The sequence below is a fragment of the Lepidochelys kempii genome, chromosome 6, assembly GCF_965140265.1.
Source record: "Lepidochelys kempii isolate rLepKem1 chromosome 6, rLepKem1.hap2, whole genome shotgun sequence".
NCBI classification, from domain to species: domain Eukaryota; kingdom Metazoa; phylum Chordata; order Testudines; family Cheloniidae; genus Lepidochelys; species Lepidochelys kempii.
This window is the reverse complement of record NC_133261.1, coordinates 73,231,294-73,237,293: the sequence shown is the minus strand read 5'-3', so window position 1 is coordinate 73,237,293 and position 6,000 is coordinate 73,231,294.

Below are 6,000 nucleotides of genomic sequence, written 5' to 3'. Positions count from 1 at the left end.
AAAGGTTTTTTCCCCGCCCCGCTCTCCTGCTTAATAGCTCACCTTAAGTGATCACTCTCATTACAGTGTGTATGTATATAAATCTCCCCGCTGTATTTTCCACTGAATGCATCTGATGAAGTGAGCTGTAGCTCACGAAAGCTTATGCTCAAATAAATTGGTTAGTCTCTAGGGTGCCACAAGTACTCCTTTTCTTTTTGCAAATACAGACTAACACGGCGGCTACTCTGAAACCTGTCATTTCTAACATGTCTTTAAAGGTCAGCTTTGGGTCATTCAGCCTGCAAGCTGTTTAACCCTCTCTGGCCATGAGTTACAGATAAGTTTCCTTGTAAGTACAGAACAGTGGTAGAAATAATGGCTTGCATGCTATGCCTCTGTTAATGCAACCTACAATTGTATTTGCATTTTTGCAAGAGCATTGCATTGCTGGCTAATGGTGAGGATGTGATCGACCACAACTCCCATATACTTCTCAGTTAGTGCTGCTGCCAAGCCAGTTCTCCCCTATTCGGTATTTGTGCATTTGGTTTTTCTTCCCTAAGTGTAGCACCCTATATTTGTCTTTGTTAAATTTCATTTTGTCTATAGCCCCGTTCTCCAATTTATCAAGATCCCTCTGAATTTTAGCTCTATCCTCCAAAATATTAGCAACCCCCCCGCCAGCTTTGTCTCATCTGCAGACTTGATCAATGTGCTTTTTATACCTACATCTAGGTCATTAATAAAGATGTTAAACAACATCAGATCTAGAACAGATCCCTGTGGAATCCTACTTGAGACCTCCCTCTAATCAAACATCATTCCCTTAATAGCAATGAGTTCATTGCAAGTCTGGGCAAGACTCCCAAAAGTCAGAGGGCCCTAATCAGTTGTTTAAACCAGTGGTTTTCAAACTCAGTTGAAGAAAATTGTTGATGCCCATGACCCAATGGAGCTGGGGATGAGGAGTTTGGGGTGAGGGAGGGGCTTAGGGCTGTGGCAGAGGGTTGGAGTGTGAGGGTGAGGGGTTCTGGATGTGGCCAGGAATGAGGGGTTCTGTGTGTGGGAGGGGGCTCTGGGCTGGGGCAGGAGGTTGGGGTGCAAGACGGGGTCAGGGCTCTGGGCTGGGGGTGCAGGTGCTGGGGTGGGGCTGAGGATGAGGAGTTTGAGGTGCAGGAAGAGGTTCCAGGTTTGGGGGGGGCCTCAGGCTAGGGCAGAGGATTGGGTCACAGACTTACCTCCAGCAGCTTCTGGTCAGTGGCGCAGCCAGGGTGCAGAGGCAGGCTTCCCGCTTGTCCTGGCACCATGGACCACACTGCGCCTGAAGCAGCCCTGCCAGCAGCAGGTCTGGCTCCTAGGCAGAAGCATGCAAGCGGCTCCCCCTGGCTCTCATCCACAGACACCACCCCCCCCAGCTCTCATTGGCCGGGAATCAGCCAATGGGAGTGTGGAACCAGTGCTCGGGGCAGGGACAGCGCACAAAGCCCCATGGCCCCCCTGCCTAGAAGCTGGATCCACTGCTGGATGCTTCCAGGGTGCAGCGCGGTGTCGAAGCAAGTAGGCACTAGCCTGCCTTAACTGGACAGCACCGCTGACAGGAATTTTAGAATCCCAGTCAGTGGTGCTGACCAGAGTGACTCAGTGCCTTACATGCCACGATCCAGTACTGGGTCACGACCCAAACTTTGAAAAATGCTGGTTTAAACCAGCCCTGAGACTGAAAAATTCTTTAAAAATTGCATTATCCCAGAATAACGAAAGGAAACTATAGTAATTCATTTCACACCTTAGATAATTAATAAATGACTGAATAAAGAGATCTTAAACAAAGAATTTTGCAAACGTTTTTGTAAATACATGTAACCTTTTCGTTATCTATAAATTGGGCAGATTGCATCATCAGATTGGGGCCTCTTACTGAGAGACAGAGTCAGGGCTGGCCTTTGGGATGGGCTGCCCAAGCCCCCAACCAGGGCAGCCTGCTAAAGAGGGCGCTGCAAGCAGGGTTTGGATTCCCACCTGACCTGCTGAGGGCCAGCGGTGCAGGCAGGCAAGCAGCACCGCTGGAGAGGGGGCAGGAGGGAGAGACTCAAGCTGCAGGGGGCAGTTGGACGACCAGCTGTGGGAGCCAGGTGACCAGGTGACTCCTCCAGAGCAGGGGTTCCCCTCCTCCATGTGTGCAGCTGCTGCTATTCCTGTCCTGCACCCCCTTCCTCTCCGGAGCCACCCCTGGCCACTCCGGACTGGGAGCATCCTGCTGTCTGCTGGGGGGCAGGGGCTGATGTCAGGGGGTCCCCCTCTCCCCTGCACCTAATTTCCACTGAGCTGGGGTGACGGGACAGGGGGAATCTGAGTGTGTGCTGCTGCCTCTCTGTGTCCAGAGCTGTTGCTGCTGCTTGTGTCTGAACACAAGCCTTCAGGCTCCTGACCCAAAGTGCTCTCTTAAAGAGACAGCGCACTCACACTCAGGCACACACACATTCCCCTCAACACAACACACATTGTCACACACACACACTCTCTTCTCTCCCCCCTCCAGCCCCAACACACACATCACCAGGGCTCCCTGCATTCAGGTCACTTCCCCACCTGGGCTGCGCTGAGGCATCAACAACTGCTGCTCTCCTGCCATCTCCTTATGCAGCCTACAGGGTGTATGGGGCAGCAGAGCAGCAGTCCAGGGGGGAGCGAGCAGCAATGCTAGCTGCTTTGTGCATCCAGGTGGGTCATTTTCCCCTTGTGAGTGCAGGAGGGGGATGCAAGGGGTAGGAGTGAAGGGGGCACAGTGAAGGGGTTAGGAGCACAGGAGAGAGCTGCAGGGATTAGGGGTGAAAGTGGCACAGTGCAGGCGTTGAGGGGAAGGGAGGATGGGGAGCCTGGGGAGCCCATGGGCACGAAAATGGAAGTTTGCCTAAAGCTGACACTGTACAGAGTAGCACACAAAGAATGTAGCTCCTATCTGAAAGTGTGGGGAATCAGGAAATTTCAAAGTTGTAAGATAGGGGCTGTATTTTTAAATATATACATATATGTTTGAGAGTTCAATCCTTGAGGGGGCCATTTAGGGATCTGGGGCAAAAATTGGGGATTGGCCCTGCTTTGAGCAAGGGGTTGGACTAGATGATCTCCTGAGGTCCCTTCCAACCCTGATATTCTATGATTCTATAGAGATAAACTGAAATATTCATTTAACAATATTAGAATTTCTTACAACAGCTTTGAAAATCCCCTCCTTTCCATGCAATCTAAGAGAGCCACATTTTCCATGTTTTGCTCTCCATCCTCAGACTCTAGGTGGTAGCTTGTTTGTTTAACAATTAAAATATTTGATACTTTTTAACAGAAACATTTTGTGATTTACCTTTGCAATCAGCTGCTGTAATTAGAATAGCTGATAATATTTTACAGTGCAATTTGCCTTTAAGCAGCAAAAGCCAGATTCATGGGGCACTTACTGTAAGGTGTTGCCCTACATTCAATTAGTAATATTGCAGGCAAGGAATTTAAGTGGGTACTATAGAGAGAAGAAAGCATTATTTAGAGAAAGCTGCTGCAGCTAGAATAGAAAAATGAACCTATTCATATGCCTCTTGTATTGTGAGCAACAAAACTGTGATCTAGAACAGAGCCAAATAACCTTTATCCGTCTTTTACATGAATTACATGGAAAGACCCAAAACAAACAGCCCCCAGTGGGCCCGGTTTCTATCCTAGGCAAGCAGTTCTATATCTGACAATGACTAAGTGCACTTGGAGATAGTGTCAAATGGTTATACCAATGAGTTGCTTTCTGGTGATGAACAGTACCCCTGAGATATAGCACACTGAGTTTTATAGCTGACTCTCACGCTACCAATGTGTGGAGAACTTGGACTCCCTTACAGATTCAGGATCTGAACAGGAAACTAAATATGAAAATCCAGCATGCAATTCTCTCTCTCTTTTTTTTTTTTTTTTTTAAAAGAGAGAATTACATGAGCCAAGATGACTAGTTAGAATTTGGCAGCCTGCCACATAATAAGAATCCTTGCTTAGATTTTTATTAATGTTTGTTAAAGATCTGGGTTTGGAAGCTGAGGATTTCAAATTTCTATTACATTCTGCAGCTGTGAGCTAATATTGGAGAGAGGTCACCAAGAGACAATGCAATCATAGACACGCGTCCTCATCAAAGTCAATGGAAACGTGTGTGTTGAAATCCTGTGGAAATCAAAGAAGGTTAGTGCAAGGTCTAGAGCACCTTTCAAACAGAGTGATCCCCTAAAATACTTTACAGATTGTTGATACTGGAATCACTCACCCAGCACAGAAACGCAGTCACCTCTGAGGGAGAATGCAGTAGCCATTCTTAACCAGTGACACAACACAAAAACTTGAGAAAGTGCACCAGAAAATAACTACACTAGTTGGAATTGCAGTGGGAATGTTAGGAGGACAAAATATTGTTTATCTAATTTTAGGTGAGCCAGAAGGAACCCAAAAGCGAAAGGAATTTTTTTTTAGCATATTGTGCACCCGGGAGTCAATCACGCTCTCCGACGGGAAATTCAACACCCCCCCGCAGCAGAACCCCCCAGAAAAGCCCCAAAACAAGCAACATGCTACTTAAAGAAATATATACGCAGTTACATACACAAAGAAGACAACATATGCTTGCTGGGAGCGGCCTTGGCAGCCCTTTGGCAGGTAGGGAAGTGCTACTATCCCCATTTTACAGATGGGGAACTGGGGCACAGAGAGGTTAAGTGACTTGCCCAAGGTCACACAGTAATAAGGCTGTGGCAGAACAGCACATGGAACCCTGTTCTCCTGAGTACCAGGCTAGTGCCTCAATCACTGGGCCATCTTTCCTCTGGTTTCTTTTCAGATTGTATGTTTCAAAGTAGTACTGACCAAGTTAGAAAGTGGCCAAGGCTTATCCCTGTTCTTGCAAACAGGGTCATGAGATTGTTCATGACTGCAAGTGATCAAGACCTTTATTTAAAATATCATCCAAACACACTACTAAGCAGCATCCATTTCCCTAGCCTCATGCTGGAGTATTGGTTGTGCACATTTAAACCCTAATTCAGGAAAGCACTCAAGTATATGCTTAAGTCCCAGCGTCTTTTACTTCAGTACTGTTCTGAATCAGGGCCTCAATGGGAAGACAGATGTGCTTAAAATAAAGCCATATATTTGCATACCTAGTTACCTCTGTGCCCTAGGGCTTCTATAACCAATTCATCCATTCCCCCAGAATACTTTTCTGCTGAGTTCAGCTGTTCTGTGTGTTACTGTCCTAAGCTTTTAAAGTGTTAGGCTGGGTGTTGAGGGTTAATGACTTCACCTGCACCACAAGAAGCCTATACTATGCCCAGCCTCTCCCACTGATTCCCTTTGTTTCCTGAGTCTCATTTCACACACACACCCCCCAAAGGAATTTTACAATTAATGTTTGGAGTGGGGGAGAAACTTATTGGATCAAATTAAACCCTGGTGTACATCCAGGGTGAATTTGGACTATTGATTTAACACACTCAGGACCTATTACTTAGCAAAACAGTTTGCGTTTAAACACCAGAAAGACCAAATCGCTGACTTTGTAGGTGTTTAACTGACATTTGCTTAGTTAGTTTCAGCTGGAGATTCCAAAGAAGTTTACAAAGCTGAAGTAAATGAAAACCCTCAACAACCCTCTGAGGTGGGCAAATATTAGCTCAATTTTTTTTAAACTGCTGGGCAAAGAGAGACACAGAGTGGTGGAGTGACTTACCTAAAGCAACATGGTGAGGCAGTGGCAGAGTTAGAAATAGAACCCAGGTGTCCTGGCTCTGAGCCTGCATTCTAATAATCTTCTTAAATCAATCAATTATTATTAATAATAATTAATAATATATTTTTTTAAACCTAAACTAGCTCTTGGGAAATGGGCTTAGATCCAAAAGTGTTGTTGTTTCTGTTTAACATAGAATTACTTCCAGAAATAAAAGCCGTATCTTTTTTTTCTTTGCACTGTAAATATTTCCATGTAATTGT